Below are 20,781 nucleotides of genomic sequence, written 5' to 3' on the forward strand. Positions count from 1 at the left end.
CAACAATGTCCACCTGAATCCAGAAATGTCCCTGCCAGATGGGAAATAGACCTGACAAACAGGGCATTGTGAGTACAGATATAAACATCAGTAAGGAGTCTACCAAGTTGCCTCTTATCATTTTAGTTTGGACACCCAGTGAGGCTTACTGCGATGGTTTGGACTGGGTCCACTAGGGTTTTCTGCTGCTCTCGATCAGACGGCTGTACTCACTCTGGTTTCTGTTCATAATGCACGAGACGTTTGCCTTTTACTAAAGACTTCCTTGGAGGGGAACGCTGATGAGTTGAAACTATTTTTGGTGGGTTTTGCTGTTTGGCCCAGCTTTTTGTACTTGCTTTTGCTTACCTTTGCTTTTACTCATCAGCTCTGTTTTTATCCCACCCAGAAAAGGGATTTTAGACCCGGAACAAGCCATCTTTTATTTCCTGTAGAGGTCCAAGTGGGAACGAGTGCAAAGAAGAGTGATGAAGAAGCCAAAGGAGAAAGGAGGGAAAGGAGTGCCGGACCTGTTATTGTTTTTAAGGAGCAGATTTATAGCTATACACATAACAGCAGCCACGGCCCCATCCAGAAATCCTAAAACTGCAGCTATGGCACGGTTCTGGATGGGATCATACCTCTCTGATCTTAATGTCAGATGTAGGTGGGGGGGGCCGTGGCTGCTTGTAGAGAGAGAGAGCTTGCAGCGAGGTGGGGGCTGTGTGGGATCTTGTCCGCTCCTGGCGCTTGCTTCTGGGAGAGACACGGACGGTGTTTCTCCCTTCGGCCTGGATGGCGGAGGAGGGTAGGGTGGTGGTGGGATGAGCAGCTATTCGCCATCTTTAGGACTTGGATGGAGAGAAAATGCGTTAGTGACAGTGTTCATATGTCCTTTCTTTGTTTTCTGTCTTCTCTGGAGTTAACTGTTGATGCACCCTCTTTTTTTTTTTTACATTTGGCTTCTTTCAACCACTGATTAGAACATTGCTTATTTTTCTCTATTTATATCAGATCTTGAGTGCTTTTCATTTTTGCCCCTCAAACATTTTTCTTCTTTTCTTCTAAGTCCTGTTTTAGCATTCTAAGTTTACCTGTATTCAAAGAACCATTTTCAAGAAACCCAAATTCTGACGCCCTACATGGAGGAGTAATGGCTCTTTACAGTGAATATGCAAAAGAAGATGTTCACATATTCAGCCCAGGTAAATGCTCGGCCCATATTCACACAGACCTAAACCTTCTCACTTAATGCTGGTTACAATATTCAAATAATCAACAATGCCAGAGAAAAATAACAAAGTGTGATAACATTTTTTAATAAAGTACTGGCATTTTTTAATAAAGTATTGGCTTTTTCTTTGCGAAGGTTTTTTTTCGATTGGTGAAAGCTTCCTTTCCGGCACTTTGAAGTAGAAAATCAACAAATAATTGTGATAATCTCCATATTGATCAAACTAATCGTGATTATAACTTTGTCCATAATCGTGCAGCCCAAAGAGATCTAATGTTTTATCAAACCAGGTTGTGCAAGTAACCTTTCTGCTGACTTCTTGACAAATAAAGCAAGTAACATCACTCACAGAAAGCTAATGCGATGGCTGGGAATCAAACCCAGGTCAACTGCTTGGAAGGCAGCTATGCTCACCACTATACCACCATCGCTGGGCAATCCAATGTTCACTTCAAATCTTGTAATACATCTGGGCATTGAGACTGGAAGTGCACTCTATCACTGAGCTACAGCCCCTGATGATTCAGAAAGTCCCCCCAAGGGGTCCTGGGTTATCACATCAACAAGAATGGGAAGTGTGTTCCTGTTTGTTATCTCCCTTCGATAGCTCAGTTGGTAGAGCGGAGGACTGTAGGGTCATGAATCTGAAATCCTTAGGTCGCTGGTTCAAATCCGGCTCGAAGGAGAAGTCCTTCTTTAAGAGTTTCCCTTCACAGATCAATAAAGTATTTCTGATTCTGATGTAGAGATGGACAGACAACCGAAAAGCATAATACTTCTTGCCAAGACAGAACAAGAAAAAACAAGAAGAGGTGGGGGAGACAGAGTTAAGCCCCGACAGAATAGAGAACTAGGCAAAAGTTGTGAAATAGTGCCAAGTGTGACCAGAAGAATTGCAAAAAAACTAGCTTCTTTTTTTCCTCTTTTGTACACAACCCAAAGTTTTACAAAACAAAAGATAACTTTCACCGAATCCCTGTTAAATCACAGTCAACATTTGTCTCACAAACCATCTCAATGTCCAATTTAAATAATTTATCCAACAGTATTGAAACTTTAACTTACCCCCGCTGTTTGAAATTGCTTCCTTGTCGTTTGGATTTCCCGAGTGGAATCAGCGAGCCCTCCTTGGTGGGAGAAAGCAAAGACATAACAAATTCAGTTGTCTCCTACAAGGAGAAGACATTGAGAAAAGATACAGAAGTCATATCCTCTGAGAGGCATTGGAGATCTTATTATGAATAATTAATATGAAAATCATTGGTTAAATGTAATTTACCATTACAAGTTACTGTTTGAAAAAATGAAAATAATTGTTATTGAGATAGAGGCAGATGAAGTGTTTATGACCCGTCAATAATGACAAAAGGAGACATCCTCTGTCGGGGGTCTGCTTTAAAGGAAATGGTACTCTTTAAAAGTGTTGGGGTTCTAGCGATAAACTAATGAGGAAGAATTTGACAAATCAACCAAAACCTAGTCCAGGAACTTAGTCTTTCAAATGTTACACCTGCATCTGTCAAGTCCTGACCATTCCCTGACCGGGAATTGAACCCAGGCCGCAGCGGTGAGAGCACCAAATCCTAGCCACTAGACCATCAGGGAGTTAAAGCTATCAAATTTATCTTTGTAGATGTGAGTTTCCTCTTCACTTCCTGGAATGACTCATATTGTTTTAGGCGAGGAATGGCGCCTGGCTAGACCTTCAGAAGGCAGGACATGACAGATTACACTGTCACATAGTCAGTTTATAGTCTTAAATATCAAGTCTCTTGCTGTTCCTTGACTAGTTAGCCATATTGTTGGCTATATTGTTTTAGGCAAGGAATGGCGCCTGGCTAGAGCTTTAGAAGGCAGTGGTGCAAAATGCAAAACTGCCTGTTTCAATTTTTATTACATGGTCATATTACAATAACAGAGGTGCAGAGATTACCTGGAAATGCTTCTGGTATTTTCCAGGGAACTTCTTCACCTCTGTTATTCTAAAATTACCATGAAATACGTATTGTCCTGCACGCACGTAACGCTGTGCAATCTGACCAGCAGCTAAACACCTTCCACCATCAAGCACTGGCGACTGGGATCATTGTAACACGTTTATTTGAGTAACAAAGGGTGAAACTGGGATGAAACACAATGACCAGTTACTTAGATCTTAATGAGTCACAGATATTAAACAAAGATAATTTTAAAAACAATATAACTACACAACATTGTAATGCGGTGGTATATACTGTAGGCTAGCAAAAATGTAAGATGAAATAAAGAAACACGTAATGTATTGTTATACAGTGTACGTAGTATAACCTATGTTGGGATTCTAAATAAACTAATATATACTTACATGTGGCATTACCCAAGATAAAATTGGCAAACTAGCTTACTGAAGTATATCGTCAGTTAGGGCTGAACAATATTGTGTTTTAGCATCGACATCGCGATGTGCGCATGCGCGATAGTTGCATCGCAGGACGTGGTGATGTTGACGTTAATACTTTTTTGCTGCTTGATAGAATAGTAAACTTTCACCGTTTCTCCTTTACATGATTATTACCATCCGACCATTCCCCTTTAAGACAGGTAGCCATGTGGGCAACGTGTGGATGTGACGTTAGTCCGATGGGGTTTATTGTTATGGGAAGTGAGGCTCTCCGTGTGTAGAAAAGTACCGGAGGCAGCAGCTGCCGCTGATCCAGTGATGTCATAGTTTTCATGGGTAGTCAGGGACGCTACAGTAGTCAGTGTTTTATGTTCTCTACAAATACAAACTAAATCCCCTGATTAATGCAACATAATCACAACGTCTCCCGGCCATTTCCCACTGCAGAAAGCTGCTATCAGCCAAGCTAAAGCTAATATAGTTAGCTTAAAGAAACCAGCAGAAAGCTGCTACCAGCCAGGCTAAAGCTAATATAGTTAGCCCAAAGAAACAAGCAGAAAGTTGCTACCAGCCAGGCTCAAGCTAATACAGTTAGCCCAAAGAAACAAGCAGAAAGCTGCTACCAGCCGGTCTAAAGCTAATATAGTTAGCTTCAAGAAACAAGCAGAAAGCTGCTACCAGCCAGGCTAAAGCTAATATAGTTATCCTAAAGAAACAAGCGGTCCGTCTGTCCCAACTAACGTTTTGGTTCGGAGCCGCGACACTGGAAACGTAACACTAATCTACTATAGATGGCTGTGTCTGATCGAACGTCATTTCCACTGACTGAACTGTTCTTGGATACACGGTTTGTTTCTAGTGCGCATGACGTGCAGGTCTGATCCATTTGTCAAACTATCGAGCTGACCCCGCTAGTCAACCACAACCTTAAATTTAGAAGAAGCAACATGCAGTCACTCTCATTCACGTTAGCCTGGATTGATTATTATATGAATACAATGGTGTCATGCTAGTCAACCAGCGTATTTCTACCTGATGTCCCTCTCCAAAATCACTTCAGAAGAGTAATGTTAGTCACAGCGCTTACTTGCTTTGGTGTTTTAAAGCATTAAAGTCTATCCCCAGATGAGGGACAACTCTGTCCGGCTTAGTTATGTAGCATGAAAGCTAGCATAAGCTTACTAGCATCCAGCCCGCTTCTAAATACTGTAAATACCTTTTAATTAGCTCAACACTTTTTAACAATTAAACTGAAACACTGGAGCTCCAGGTCCTGCAGACGCAGACGGTCCGCCGTCAGTGGGGCTCGGCCAGCGGGCAAACATCGCTATAAAGCTCCGCTGCCGACCTCGACGTGATCTGATCTCCAGCGGGACACGGAAAGCTCCAGACCCGATAGCAGCGGCGCAACCCCCCGGGAGCCCACCGCCAGTGTTGGTGGAATAGCAAGCTAGCGTTAGCGAACTAACCAACCAGCCCGCTAACAAACAAAAAAAGTTATTTAAAAGGCACGCATTATACCTACTGATGGTGGTCCGTCCGTGGCTGCAAGACCTGGAGCTCACCCCATTGTTTGAGTTTGACTGTTTAAAGTGTTGAGATAATTAAAAGGTATTTATTTATAAGCGGGGTTAGTTTTCTAACGCTAGCTTGCTAATCCACTAACACTAGTGGTGAGCGGGTCTGAAGCTATCCATGTCCGTCTGCAGCTGCAGGACCTGGAGCTCACCGCCAGTGTTTCAGTTTGACTGTTAAAAAGTGTTGAGATAATTAAAAAGTATTTGTTTGGAAGCAGGCTGGCTGCTAGTTGGCCAAGGCTAGCTTCCATGCTACATAAATAAGCCTGACAGAGCTGTCCCTCACAGAAAAAAAAACACAGGTAAAATTAAAAAAACACTACATAAACTTTGCTACAGTGTTTATTTAAAAATAGGTACACCTACATGTAGGGTGACGAGATTGCAATATAAGCCTTTATATTAATATTAGCAGCGGAAGCGTGCTGGGCCCATAACCCAGAGGTTGATGGATCGAAACCATCTTCTACTATTTCCTGTGCTTTGTATCTTCAGTAAGTATATATCCAGTCTGTTGATGTTTAACACAGCAACTGATGTTGCAAGTGTCTGAAGTGAAATGTCTCCACCTGCTGAAGAGTAAACTTAATGGCATGTTGAGATTATTTCACCCATAAAAAAAGAAACTACAGTGCTCATACCTTTTATTCCCGCTGTAACACACGTAAAAACTGGAGTGTAATACAGTAAATATACTACACTACAAGTAATAAATACTGTAAATAGAAACTGTAAAACATGTACGTTCAAAGTGCTTGTTGTGTTGTTTACCAGTCAGATTACCACAGGAGGTAATATCTGTTGCAGCTCTTTTAAAGACTCTACCATAATACCTGCTGGAGATGCCAGGTCCTCATACATGTAAAGCATGAGCTCTACCACGGAGCTACATCCCCTGAAGATTTTGAAATTCTTTTGACTTTTTTCTGAGATAGACTTAGACTTATCTTTATTAATCCTTTTGGGATGACTCCCGCAAGGAAATTTAAATATGCGGTGGCTTGAAATGAAACCTGGGCAAAATGCTTGCAATGCTATGGTATAAATCATAGTCGAAAAGTAACACACCTGTTGCCTTTCTGCTGGACAATACAACGTTCACTGCAAATCTTGTAAGACAGATTGATAAGAAATACATTGGTGGAGACTGGTTGCTTCCAGTACCTATGAGATAAGACAATATTGTTTATGAAGGCACATCTGCGATTTGGTATATTGTGATGTGTCATTGGTTGGCTACCACTCTTAAAAAACAGTGCTCGTTGTCGGCAGAATTTGAACCTGCGCGGGGAGACCACAATGGATTTCTAGTCCATCGCCTTAACCACTCGGCCACGACAACATGACAAGTAGTTGGTTGTGAGTTCATCATCAGACACTAACAAATGCAGAGCAAGTACATTTCACCAGTTGTCCACCGCTAGCTAAATAAATAAAAGAATGGGAGTTTTGGAATAGATATTCAGCACTAACTGGTACTTTCTATTGCTGAATGAGCTCTATCTGGAGGAAAAAGGAGTTGCCCCAAAGAAAGTTATTGGACTCTAATTGACCACTCATAGACTGTTAATGGCATACATTGGGATGATGGTTGTCTATTCATGAAGCCATTCATTACTTACAATAGTCAGTTTTTTTGTTTCTTGTTATGTCTCGGCAAGAAGTATTATACTTTTGGGTTGTCTGTCCATCTCTACATCAGAATCAGAAATTCTTTATTGATCCCTGAAGGGAAACTCTGGAAAAGACTGCTCCTTCGAGCCAGATTTGAACCAGTCTCATTGCCCAAATGTATTACAAGATTTGAAGTGAACATCACATTGTTCAGCGATGGTGGTATAGTGGTGAGCATAGCTGCCTTCCAAGCAGCTGACCTGGGTTCGATTCCCAGCCATCGCAGTAACTGTTTTTGGGTTGTGGTACTTTCCTTTTTTACAAGAAGTCAGCAGAAAGGTTACTTGCCCAACCTGGTTTGATAAAATCTCTTTGAGCTGCATGATTATGGCTAAAATGATAACGATAATTACTTTGATCAATATGGAGATCACGATTAATTATCTCAATTATTTGTTGATTTTATAGTCCAAAGTGCTGGAAAGGAAGGTTTCACCAATCGTTGAACCTCAGGTTAACAAGGAACAATCTCAGCAAAGCTATTGATGGATGATTCTAGTTACATCACCAAGTTCAGGCCAAATGCCACAGCTGTAAGACATCACATTGGTTGCCCTCCAGCTATGTAATATATGCAAATGGCAGTGGTGGGATTTTAACCCACACCTTCAGAGAGACTGGAGCCTTAATCTAGCGCCTTAGACCACTCGGCCACACTGCAGTAACAACACATCAAGTGCATCCAGGACCTGCCTGGTGTGCAGCTTCATACAGAGACGGGTACTATCAAGAAGGGGGGTGTTGTCCTGACCAAGTATCGCTGTGCCAGAGGGTCCACGTCTCTGGAATCATTTCATTGCCACCTGAACAGGTTCATTCTATCTAAGTAATATGTGTTTCATGATTGTACTTTTGTTTTTGAATGGTAAATGGACATATTTTAAAGAATAATTTTAGAACTGTGCTGGAATTTGCAATAAAAAACAAGACCTTTCCCATTTTGACAAACTGTTTTGATCACTTGAGGTATTTCCGTGTAGTCTTTGGTCTTGGACAGTTACCTTGCAATCTAAAACTGTATATCCTATTGTCTCTAGAACAATAGTTGGCAGTTGGAGGAGTAATGGCTCTTTACAATGAATATGCAAAAGAAGATGTTCACAAATTCAGTCCAGGTAAATGCTCGGCCCATATTCACACAGACCTAAACCTACTCACTTAATGCTGGTTACAATATTCTAATAATCAACAATGCCAGAGACAAATGACAAAGAGTGATAACAGTTAACAAGCATTACGTTAGTTAAGGTCCCAGTGTGTGTTACGATGTGAAGCATGGTCACGTGCAGGTAGTGTGGCCGAGTGGTTTAAGGCGCTTGATTAAGATTCCAGTCTTTCTGCAGGCGTGGGTTCAAATCCCGCTACTGCCATGTGCAAATGTTACATTGCTGGAAGGTAACCAATGTGATGACTTGTTGTTCAGATGAGGTTATCCCTTGTGACATAGCTTAGTGAAGTACCTAAAGACCCCTTTCTGAATCTGGATTTTATATTTGTACTTGCAATGCCCTGTTTTTAATGACCACCCAATCGTAAGTGTTCAATGTGAAATACTCATTGATTAACAAAATTGTCGGTAACTGTGATAGGGCGCATGTCCGCCGTCACGGTAGCAATACGCTACCTATTCCATCCAAAGACTGAGACTGCAGGTATATATTATATGCCCGTATATGTTTAACGTGTTCATATGTTTCATACATTTTTTACAATGTTTAAAATCTTCAGTTAACCTAGCCAGTCTCCATTTCCCCACAGTAATCTCTTAGCTTTCTTGTGCGCACATTTAAACATCTAAAACTACGGTGATTTACCTGCTTATTTGAACCTGTGGCCTTGTACAGCAGAGCACAGTGGTGCAGCGGAAGCGTGCTGGGCCCATAACCCAGAGGTCGATGGATCAAAACCATCCTCTGCTAATTGCTATGCTTTGTCTCCATTTAAAGTCCACTCCCAAGCTGTTGGAAATTAACAATGTTTGTGAAGTGAAATGTTTCCTCCTGCTGAAGGGTACAGTCTTTATGTTATGTTTATTTCATCCATTAAAATGGAAATTAGAGTGCTCATACCCGCTGTAACACCCATTAAAACTGGAGCATTAATATTGTATAGATAAGTACAATAAAAACTGTAAAATGTGTATGTTTGAAGTGGTTGTTGTGCTGTCTACAATAGCCTGAGGTATAAAAGGGAGAGCATACTGCTTAGTTTGTGTCACAGGAGGTCTTAGTCTAACACTACGCTCCAAAACCCTTCAAGTCAGATTACCACAGGAGGCCTTGGTCTACCACTATGTTCCATAACCCTATCAGTCAGATTAACACAAGAGGTCTTAGGCTGAATCTCATTTCTCTATCTTACCTCTACCCCTTTCCCTACGTCTTGAGCGTTCACGTGAGTGCTGTCCCAATAATGTTTTTGATCGAGGGGTAAGGGGTGTATGGCCCTAGGAACCATAGACAATGAATGAAGAAAATCAAGGGAGAATGCCATCTTACTTGAAACCGAGGGGTAGCGATATACAATGTGCAACAGGCAACAATGGCTGCCGCATCGACCAGAGAGACGCATTTCTGGTATTTTCGGCTTAAATAATTGATTTAAAAATTACGACAGTCTTGTTTTGTGGTCTATACAGTCCTGTCCATACATGCTTGCAACCATGTTCCTAACTGAAACTTTTTAAAAATCGCTAGCTTGCTATGCTAACGCCAATCGCTAACCACTAACGTTAACGTTGATTTTTGAACAAAATCTATTGGATATTTTAAACTTTTTTAGCAAATAAAAAACTGAAAAGTGGTGCGTGCTAAATTATTTGGCCCCCTTGCGTTAATACTTTGTAGAGCCACCTTTTGCTGCGATTACAGCTACAAGTCGCTTGGGGTATGTCTCTATCAGTTTTGCACATCAAGAGACTGAAATTCTTGCCCATTCTTCCATGAAAAACAGCTGGAGCTCAGTGAGGTTGGATGGAGAGCGTTTGTGAACAGCAGTTTTCAGTTCTTTCCACAGATTCTTGATTGGATTCAGGTCTGGACTTTGACTTGGCCATTCTAACACCTGGATACGTTTATTTGTGAACCATTCCTTTGTAGATTTTGCTGTATGTTTGGGATCATTGTCTTGTTGGAAGATAAATCTCCGTCCCAGTTTCAGGTCTTTTGCAGACTCCAACAGGTTTTCTTCCAGAATGCTCCTGTATTTGGCTCCATCCATCTTCCCCTCAATTTTAACCATCTTCCTGTCCCTGCTGAAGAAAAGCAGGCCCAAACCATGATGCTGCCACCACCATGTTTGACAGTGGGGATGGTGTGTTGAGGGTGATGAGCTGTGTTGCTTTTACGCCAAACATATCGTTTTGCATTGTGGCCAAAAAGTTTGATTTTGGTTTCATCTGACCAGAGCACCTTCTTCCACATGTTTGGTGTGTCTCCCAGGTGGCTTGTGGCAAACTTTAGACGAGACTTTTTATGGATATCTTTGAGAAATGGCTTTCTTCTTGCCACTCTTCCATGAAGGCCAGATTTGTGCAGTGTACGACTGATTGTTGTCCTATGGACAGACTCTCCCACCTCAGCTGTAGTTCTCTGCAGTTCATCCAGAGTGATCATGGGCCTCTTGGCTGCATCTCTGATCAGTCTTCTCCTTGTCTGAGCTGAAAGTTTACAGGGACGGCCAGGTCTTGGTAGATTTGGGGTGGTCTGATACTCCTTCCAATTTCAAAATGATCGCTTGCACAGTGCTCCTTGGGATGTTTAAAGCTTGGGAAATCTTTTTGTATCCAAATCCGGCTTTAAACTTCTCCACAACAGTATTACGTACCTGCCTGGTGTGTTCCTTGGTCTTCATGATGCTCTCTGCGCTTTCAACAGAACCCTGAGACTATCACAGAGCAGGTGCATTTATACAGGGACTTGATCACACACAGGTGGATTCGATTTATCACCATCAGTCATTTAGGACAACATTGGATCATTCAGAGGTCCTCACTGAACTTCTGGAGGGAGTTTGCTGCACTGAAAGTAAAGGGGCAGAATAATTTTGCACGCGTCACTTTTCAGTTTTTTTATTTGCTAAAAAAGTTTAAAATATCCAATAGATTTTGTTCCACTTCCCAATTGTGTCCCACTTGTTGGTGATTCTTCACAAAAAATAAAATTTTTATATCTTTATGTTTGAAGCCTGAAATGTGTCAAAAGGTTGAAAAGTTCAAGGGGGCCGAATACTTTCGCAAGGCACTGTAGATGTTTATTGATCCCAAGAAAAATGGGAAATTTCGGTGTTACAGCAGCAAAATCAGTCACAAAACACAGAATATAAATATAAATGAAATACTAGGAAAAAATATACATACATACAATATACATTAAATAATAATGTGAATAAAGTAAAAATAACAAATATTTGAATATGTACAGGATGGGGAAACAATAATGTGCAACTGCTTAAATAATATGTTAAAATGTTAAAAATGTATGCTACATAAACCAAATTGTGCAGGTTGCATTAGAGCAGTAGTGTGGTGCCCAAAAGTCTTATCTAGCACCCAGTGATGACATGTTAAAAAGTGTTATTGCTTATGGTATGAATGTATGTATGATTTTCTGTAGCGGTTCAAAAGTTTCCTGTTTGCAGCCGATCCCGGAGCCAGCCTTCCTGATCAGTTTGTTCCGTCTGTTTGTATCGCTGGCTCCGATGCTGCTGACCCCGCAGATGGCGGAGGAGAACAGAGCGCTGGCCACAACAGACTGGTAGAAGATCTCCAACATCCTGCTGCACACGTTGAAGGATCTCAGCTTCCTCGGGAAATAGAGTCTGCTCATCCCCTTCTTGTAAACAGCAGTGCTGTTGACCTTCCAGTTCAGTCTGCTGTTGATGTTGACACCCAAGTATCTGTAATCCTCCACCATGTCCACGTCACCTCCCAGGATGCAAAGTGGCTGCGGAACCGTTCCCTTCCTCCTGAAGTCGATCACCATCTCTCTGGTCTTATCCGCGTTCAGCAGCAGGTGATTCTTACCAGACCACTCCACAAAGTCATCCACTAGTGCCCTGTACTCTCCCTCCTGTCCATCCCTTATACACCCAACAACTGCAGAGTCATCAGAAAACTTCTGTAGGTGACATGACTCTGAGTTGTACTGGAAGTCTGTGGTGTATAAGGTGAACAGAAAAGGAGACAGCACAGTCTCCTGTGGGGCCCCCGTACCTCTCACCACCACATCAGACAGAACACAGTCCAGGCGGACAAACTGTGGTCTGTCTGTCAGGTTGTCAATGATCCAGGAGACTGTGGACGGACCGACACTCATCACCTGCAGCTTCTCACCAAGTAGCAGTGGCTGGATGGTGTTGAATGCACTGGAGAAATCAAACAAAAATGATTCTCACAGTGCCGCCACCGCCATCCAGGTGCAAATGAGCACGCTGCAGAAGATAGATGACAGCGTCGTCCACTCCCACACAAGTCTGGTAGGCAAAATGTAGAGGGTCCAGAGAAGAACTCACCTGTGGCCTCAGGTAGGCCAAGACCAGCCTCTCCAGCACCTTCATCACATGGGATGTGAGAGCCACTGGGCGGTAGTCCTTAAGGCCAGATGGAGTCGACTTCTTAGGGACCGGGAAAGTAAAGGGACAAGGAGGCAGGGGATGGCTGTGAGCTAAACCTATTGAAGTAGCAGTTTATCTCGTTTGCTCTCTCCCTGCTGCCTGGTGTTTGTCCTCTTCTCTCCCCCACACCCGGTGATCTCCTTCATCCCTGTCCACACCTCCCTCATGTTGCTCTGCTGGAGACTGGCCTCCAGCTTCCTCCTGTAGATGTTTTCACACTCCCTCAGTTTATCCCACAGTCGGTGCTGTACTTCCCTAAGCTCCTGTCTGTCCCATGACCTGAAAGCTGTCTTCTTCTCCTTCAGAAGGACTTTCAGGTCACTGGTGATCCACGGCTTGTAGTTGGGAAAACAGCGTACAGTCCGGGAGGGCATGGTGGTGTTCTCACAGAACTTAATGTATTCTGTGATACAGACAACCATGTTGTTGATGTCCTCCCCATGTGGCTCACAGAGCACGCTCCAGTCTGTAGACTCCAAGCAGCCCTGCAGTGCCTCCACAGCCTCCTGAGTCCACCTCCTCACAGTCCTTTTGTGGACAGGCTGCCGCAGGACACAAGGAACATACATAGGAGACAGCAAGACAAGATTGTGATCTGATTTGCCAAGGGGGGGAAGGGCAGTGGCACTGTATGCATCCTTAGCATTTGCATACAGTAGGTCCAAAGTTTTATTGTCTCTAGTGGGGCAGTTAATATATTGTTTAAAGTCCGGGAGGGATTTATCCAGAGAAGCATGATTAAAATCCCCAGAGATAGCAATGAAGGCGTTGGGCTGCTGCGTCTGGAGTCGCGAGACCGTGGTGTTAATGACGTCAGCAGCTGCCTCCGCATCAGCAGACGGTGGGATGTAGACAGCGATCATTATGGCGGACGTAAACTCCCTCGGGAGATAGTACGGACGGAACCCCACAGCCAGCAGTTCAATGTCCGGGCTACAGAAACGTTTCTTCGCATTCACATGTCCCGGGTTGCACCACCTTTCACTCACATACAGTGCAACCCCCCCTCCATTCTTCTTACCACTTTCTATAACGTTCGGTCAAAAAGCCGGGTACCGCCTCACCATAGTCCGGGATGTGCGAGTGCAGCCATGTTTCGGTAAAACACAGCATGCTGCACTCGCGGAACTCCCTCTGGATTCTGATGAGTGCTGCTAGTTTGTCCGTCTTATTCCCCAGAGACCGTACATTCCCCATAATGATCGCTGGGACGGCAGGCCTGTGTTTTCTTCTTTTTTCTTTACGTTTTATTCTTCCTCTGCAACCCCGGCGTCTCCTTCGTAGTTCCTTTGGGATTTCAGGTTTGGCACCCGGCCAAAAAATAAAAAAAAAATAAAGTGACTAAAAACACACAAAACACGCATACAATCAGGAGGTGCTGCAACAGGCTGCCGCACGACACAGAGCCATCTTGCCGACCCTGTATGAATAATGCCAGATAAAACTTGTTCCCACAGTCAACTCTGACCTGATCCCATAGTCCATAGGAAAGTACAGCAGGTCTGAGGACAAATCACAGACAAACCTAAAATATAACCTTTACAGATAAACAGAATTAGTCAAAGCCATAAATCTCTAAAGTGCCAAATAAAAGTCCAAAGCATTTAATTTTTTATCTAGTTACACACATACCACACACCACACACACACCACACACACACACACACACACAAACACAAACACAAGGTGGTGTGACACTATGGGCTTTTTTTTCAGACTGGTTTTCAGCTTTGCTGAAGCGCATTTACGATCCCTAATACCTTTCTAAACCACTTACCCTGGTCCCTGACCCCTGCCCCCAGAGCTGGTAGCTCTGTTCCTCGGCGGAGCCAGTCGGGCCCTCTGCTCTGGCTGACTGGAGAACAGCGGCTTCAGGCGATGAGGCCTCAAAGACCAACTGCTTTCGCAGCATCTGGTCCTAGTCTTCTGGGAGCGAGGCCTCCAAGACAAGCTGCTTTCGCAGCGCCTAGTCTCTGCCGAAGCCGCTGGCCTCCAGCTACCCGGAGCAGGACCCTGAACTTAAAGACTCAACATGGCTTGTACTTATAAGGTCCTCTATGGACGTTTTGTGACCTCACTGATGACCTCATCATGAACTTACAGCTGATTGGCCATTAGTTCTTTAGATGTGTTATGGAATGCTGTGATGTCATACGCCGTAGACATTTCCAGTCTATAAGACTTATCTCATTTTATTTTTATTTATTTTTGAGGGCTGAAAACAAAACATATTGTAAAAGATTATGAGAATATACACATCACACTATACATGTGTAAATAAATGTAATGTGTATAGAGCAGACATATTTTCACATGTAAATGGGTAACTATGGGTTTATTTCAACCAAAACTAGAGTTGTGATGGTTGGAAAAGTGAAAAGACGACCCAAAACGGCTTTTCATAGTTTTATTTTGTTTCTGTCAACTTTGAATGAAGTGCGTGTTTTATGATGCTAAAATGACTGTTTATTTACATGGAGTCTGGTGGGTTTAGCGATCGCAATTACTTGGATGTTTTTATGTTTAAAAAAAGAATCTAACTCTTAAACAGAAAGGTCAACCTCCTTAAAATCCTTTCCATTAAGTTGTCAGACACGTAGAATATTAATCTGAGCCTGTCAGTGGCAAATTTTCCCCTTTTACCTCACATTGTAGCTTGTTTTGCCACTGTATATGCATCAGTCAAAATAAAGTTGATGTGTATATGCAATAATAAAAAGGAAAGTTGATGTTTATATGCATCAATTAAAATAAAGTTGATGTGTACATGCATTAATCATAAAGTTTATCTGTATATGCATTAATCTAAAAGAAAGTTGATGTATATGCATTAATCAGTATACCTCAAGGCGAAACGGTAGCGTGTCTGACTCCGGATTACTAACAAAGGGTACAACTTGTAATTTCCCCACTGGGGATCAATAAATATTACATTATATTATTCAAAAAGAAGGATGATTGTATATGCATTAAGAAAGTTGATGTGTAAATGCATTGATCTAAAAGAAAGTTGATGTGTATATGCATTGATCTAAAATAAAGTTGATGTGTATATGCATTAATATAAAAGAAAGTTGATGTGTATATGCATTAATATAAAAGAAAGTTGATGTGTACATGCATTAATCTAAAAGAAAGTTGATGTGTATATGCATAAATCTAAAAGAAAGTTGATGTGTATATGCATTAAGAAAGTTGATGTGTATATGCATAAATATAAAAGAAAGTTGATGTGTATATGCATTAATCTAAAAGAAAGTTGATGTGTTTATGCATTAATCTAAAAGAAAGTTGATGTGTTTATGCATTAATCTAAAAGAAAGTTGATGTGTTTATGCATTAATCTAAAAGAAAGTTGATGTGTATATGCATTAATCTAAAAGAAAGTTGATGTGTTTATGTATTAATCTCCTCACAGTGATCGCTAACATCAAAGTAATATTTTGTTTTAACTTGATCTGAAACAATAATCGGCGATTCATTGTTGAAGAAAGGTTCTAAGAAATGTGAAGGAAGAAATTAAGCTTTACCGCCTTTTGAAATGTTTTTGTGTAGACTCTCCCAAATCTGGTGTTTTCATTTTGAAGGTTTCCAGGAAGAAGCAGGAAGTGGCTTTGAGGAAGTGTTTCCCCGGTGCTTTGCTGTCAGACGGGTCAGATTGGCCGACTCCGAGACGGTGTTATCCGTCTTCAGCTTCCTGCTTCACCTCCAAAGAGTAGCCTAGGTATCATCATAAGGCTATTGGCGATTCATTCAGAAATGTTCATGAATATTAATATATTATTAATATAGTCCATAAATGAGGTGTATCTGTTCAAACACTTATGTAATAACAGCTGCGACTAGTCATTTAATCAAATACATCAAAAGTCACAGTAAGTATGCAATATTTAGTTTATTTTGTGTCCTGTTTAATAGCTACATGTATGACCTTTGAAGCAAAAGAACATGTGAAAATCAGGTTGGTATTCAGTGAGGTTGATTGGTTGTTTAGAGGCTAAAAACAGGTTTAAACTAACTGTCCCTGTTTGAGCCTGTTGGGTGCTAACTCTAGCAGGAGGATAACACGGGGTAGACACCACCGATTGGTTTCATTTCTCTCTCCACTGACAGACCTCCTAATGTACAAACTACAGAGCTACGTGTTGAAATTGACTGGAATTCTCCTTTAAGGAAAAGTCCATCTGCTTTAAAAAGATGTCTTAATGCACCTCTCCATATTTCCTGACATTTGCCGTTACAATCAGATATGTCCCTGTAAAAAATAGAATGTTGGCACATGTAGGGAGCTGCGTTGGGAACCGGAGGGTCGCCAGTTCAAGTCCCCATGCGGACCAAATTACAGCGTGTGGTTGGATGCCACTTCACATCCTGGGAACTGCCAGGTACCCCCCCAACCGCTCAAGGCGCTGGTCCAGCTGGTAGCCTACTCACTCTCACATCTCTCCATTAGTGCTTGAATAGATCCTGAGCGTGTGTGTGTGTATTTCAGGCCTGTGTGGGATTACTGAAAAAGTGTACACAGAGTGTAAATTGTAATTTCCCCACTGGGGATCAATAAATATTATAGATGAAATTATATTAATCAAAAAGAAAGATTATGTGTATGTGTATATTACTCAAAAAGAACGTAGAGGCATATAACGTATAGGCATGTATGCATATGTGTATATGCATCAAAAAGAACAGATATGCATTAATCAAAACGAAAGTTGATGTGTACATGCATTAATCAGCAGACCTCGTGGCGCAATGGTAGCGCGTCTGACTCCAGATCAGAAGGTTGCGTGTTCAAATCACGTCGGGGTCAAATGTCCTTACTGCAGTTTGTGTGTGTATTTCAGCCCTGTCAGTGATTAGTAACTGAGTGTAAATTGTAATTTCCCCACTGAGGATCATTAAGTTATTTTAATCCAGTGGTTCTCAACCGGTGGGGCGCGCCCCCCTCTCTCCTGGGGGGGCGCGAGTAGACTACAGGATGGGAGGTGAAAAAGACTGCTCAACCACGGGAGCTGCCGTGAGCCCCTCTCCCGTCCAAAAGCACTCACAGTTAGCAGTAGCCTCGCGCAGCAGGCACAGCCTGCAGTCAGAGCAGAGAGAAGACACACACCCCTCCGCGTCCAGGCTAGGGTGACCACCCGTCCCGCGTAGCGCGTGCGCGCACAGCGTTTGAAGCCCAATTCATACGTCCCGCAAATTGAGACCGTGTCACGCATAATCAATGCTTGCTCAAAAAAAAAGTTGGTCGCTCTATCTTGGAGCCCGAGGCAGCCAAACAAACAACTCGTTCGGGATGAACTGCGCCTGTAAAGAGAGCCGGCGGCAGCAGCCAGTAGGGGGGGGGGGACAAAAAGCTGAGGTAAAGTCGGACAGTTTCCAGCCAATTTCAGAAGAGGAGGTGACAAAAACACTGTGGTGCGATTCCGATTTAATAAAATATAATCAGACCCACATATCAGCTGGAACAGTCTCTAGTTTTAATTGTAGCTCTCAGAATGTTCTACATGAGATCTGATGCTGATTTTAATTAACAACAGACTGGAGATGATCTGTGATCTGAACGGATTTAGTCTCTCTGACTTCTAAACGTCACTATCAGCCAGAATGTACAGAATATGACTGTAAATCAGCCAAATAGTTAAAATCCCTCCGATTCGTTGTCATGACAGCGCACGCACTTGCATACCAGACACTGGGAAGGGACTTTTAGGAACGCGCTTTCCAATTCAAAAAATGGAGAAAGAGCCCGAGTCTGAGCAGTCTGAGGCCCCCCCACCATCAGTTAAAAAGAGAAGGTGGGTACAAGGAAGACTGGGAAGACTCTTTTGTTTAAACTGTTCCTGTGGTGTTGAGAAACTACAATTCCTGTTAGTCCTATAATTTTATATTATGTATTTAAAGTGAATAAATTGTAAGGAAATATAAAATTAAATAGCTAAAGTAAATCGTAAGTGGAAGTGCATCTGTCAATTATATTATAATTGTATGAATGTTCAAAATATTAATCTTTATTTAGAAAATACACATTGGTTGGCCTATTCATGAGCTTACATCAGCAGTTACACATGTTCAGGGGCATAGGGCATTATTAATATACCATGTAAGGTGGTATGTGCTAGAAATGGGTAAACCAGTATTAGTGAGTCTGCTCGTGGGGGGGAGGGGGGGTAGGCACCGCTGCGCCAGGCAGTGTCCCACATTGTCCCTCGGAAACATACCACTTGTCCCCCCTTGGCTTATTAGCAGGTGGTCACCCTATTCTTAAGTGAGTTTTATCTTTAAACTTTTGAGTGTTCTTTAGGTTTTTATCTGCTTTAACTATTACCGGACAGCGGGGGCACGGAGCAGAGCAGAGCGGCCGTTAGGGAGGAATCCTCCTCCGTGTTCAGCTCCCTTTTGAACTGGCGGCAAAAATCTTAACGTTGGAACTTTATGATGAATAGAAATGTTGACAGGTTGATTTCTGTTAATAACAAACACAACTATAGTCAATAGAAAAAAACAAAATATGACAAGCCATCTTGGTTCATCTTTCCACTGTTCCTACAATCACCACTGGTTGGAAACTAAAGGATCCAAACTCAAAGGATGTTCCTCTTTAACTAAAAGGTCTATCTCTGTAGGGATCCATCCCATAATGTTGTCACACACTTAGAATAATAATCTGAGTCTGTCAGCAGCAACAACACAACCTTTAGTGGATGCTGACTTTACCTTTAAATTAGGAGTTTAAACAGAGACACAACAGGAAGAATAAATCCATCAAATCAAGTCCCCAATAGTCAGCATGTGGCCTTGTTTTATTTCAGGTAGTCAGCATGGAGCTGTTCCACATTCCCAGACATTTAAAACAAGTCAATCATTGGCGTTATTCTACGAGTCAGATGAATAAATCAGCTGTTTGCTATTTGAGCTGCTCTGTTTCCTGCTGCTCCGTCATTCTTTAGTGTCCTCTGGAAACAGGTTGCTGTCCTTTATGTTTCTTTTGGATGACATCATCAGTGTCTTTGCTTTAGTCTGAAGAAACTCCAACAGATTTAAAACCACATGCAGTCACAGAAAAAACAAACAGGGAATAGAAAATGTCAGACAAAGAATATGAAATGAAAAGTCCCCAAAGTAGGAAAATATAATGTCAATCTACCAAACAACAATAACTGGAGAGTATCCATTTAAACATGGCCGACTTCCAGTATGTCGGTAATGAAGAGAGGAATGTTTGGACATATTACAGATTCATTTTATTTTTATTTAACCTTTATTTAACCAGGAACAATCCCATTGAGCTACAGTAACTCTTCTTCCAGGGAGTCCTGCCAAGACCGGCGGCAATAAGTTTCATAATACATAAAAGACAGGACAATGGTTCCATACTACACCACACATCTCTATAGACACTACAACACAAACAAGATACTACAAAACATACAAAATACTACACTTAACTTAAGCCAATGCATACATGCAACTTAAAATCAGGTTCCACTGAGATTTGAACTCAGATTGCTGGAGTCAAAGTCCAGAGTGCTAACCATTACACCATGGAACCCTTAAAAGTGTTGCAAGGGTTTGCCTGGAAGTTTCTTTCATAATATCCACATGTATGCTATTGAAGGCACACAACAGTGACAATGAAGATGAAAAAGCAACAATTGCTTGCCAACTTAAGTCATTTAGTTAGCTAAGCGTTCAGAGGATGTGGGAAAAGGCAAGTCAAGAACAGGTTTTGAAGGACTTGCCACAGACAGTGAATACAGCAGTAACTATGTCTACTGTGTACAAACACATGGTAACTTTACATCTGTTGACAATAAAGATTCTCACAAAACGCTGCACTTGCAATTGCGTTTCTTGGGCACATTCATGTCCTCTTACATACAAAGAACTGATAAATTCTTTAATCACGATATCATGTGTCAGACATTAGTTCCAGATGAAAACACTGGTTGTCAGAAGTGGGATTTTAACCCACGCCTCCAGTGGGGACTGCAACCTGAACGCAGCGCCTTGGACCGCTCGGCCATCCTGACTGATCCAACAGATGTTCAGTAGGACCTGTTTAAAAAATTATAAGATAGTGAATTAAACATGTCACTCTATTGTAGGTTCTCAGTCATCCATGTCATAGTTAACAAGGGAACGTTTCTCAACTGTCAGTCCAAATATATGGGTGTTCATGGAGACATGGAAGAAAGTCACCATTGTGGCAATGTGCTTGACAATGGCATGGCATTGCGCGTGATGTGAAGGGAATGTGCAATACAGGCCAAATCCTATGGTGGGAATCAAGATCCACCAATGTTTCTGTCCACAATGTCCACCTG

The 20,781-nt window shown here is 42.1% G+C and overlaps 5 non-coding genes across 5 annotated transcripts; 4 read left to right on the forward strand and 1 right to left on the reverse strand.

Annotated features, from left to right (window-relative positions):
• Positions 1 to 209: 209 nt before the first annotated feature.
• Positions 210 to 323, forward strand: LOC116682524 (U5 spliceosomal RNA). The gene has a single exon (XR_004330444.1). It is a non-coding gene; the product is annotated as a U5 spliceosomal RNA (small nuclear RNA).
• Positions 324 to 1,810: 1,487 nt separating this feature from the next.
• On the forward strand, positions 1,811 to 1,898 carry trnay-gua (transfer RNA tyrosine (anticodon GUA)). The gene is given in 2 exon segments: positions 1,811 to 1,847; positions 1,863 to 1,898. It is a non-coding gene; the product is annotated as a tRNA-Tyr (tRNA).
• A 5,099-nt stretch (positions 1,899 to 6,997) lies between these two features.
• trnag-ucc (transfer RNA glycine (anticodon UCC)) lies at positions 6,998 to 7,069 on the forward strand. Its single transcript has one exon. It is a non-coding gene; the product is annotated as a tRNA-Gly (tRNA).
• Positions 7,070 to 17,195: 10,126 nt separating this feature from the next.
• On the forward strand, positions 17,196 to 17,267 carry trnaw-cca (transfer RNA tryptophan (anticodon CCA)). Its single transcript has one exon. It is a non-coding gene; the product is annotated as a tRNA-Trp (tRNA).
• Positions 17,268 to 19,934: 2,667 nt separating this feature from the next.
• Positions 19,935 to 20,006, reverse strand: trnaq-uug (transfer RNA glutamine (anticodon UUG)). Its single transcript has one exon. It is a non-coding gene; the product is annotated as a tRNA-Gln (tRNA).
• Between the last annotated feature and the right edge of the window lie 775 nt (positions 20,007 to 20,781).

This window comes from Etheostoma spectabile, unplaced genomic scaffold (assembly GCF_008692095.1).
Source record: "Etheostoma spectabile isolate EspeVRDwgs_2016 unplaced genomic scaffold, UIUC_Espe_1.0 scaffold00018807, whole genome shotgun sequence".
In the NCBI taxonomy this organism is placed as follows: Eukaryota; Metazoa; Chordata; class Actinopteri; order Perciformes; family Percidae; genus Etheostoma; species Etheostoma spectabile.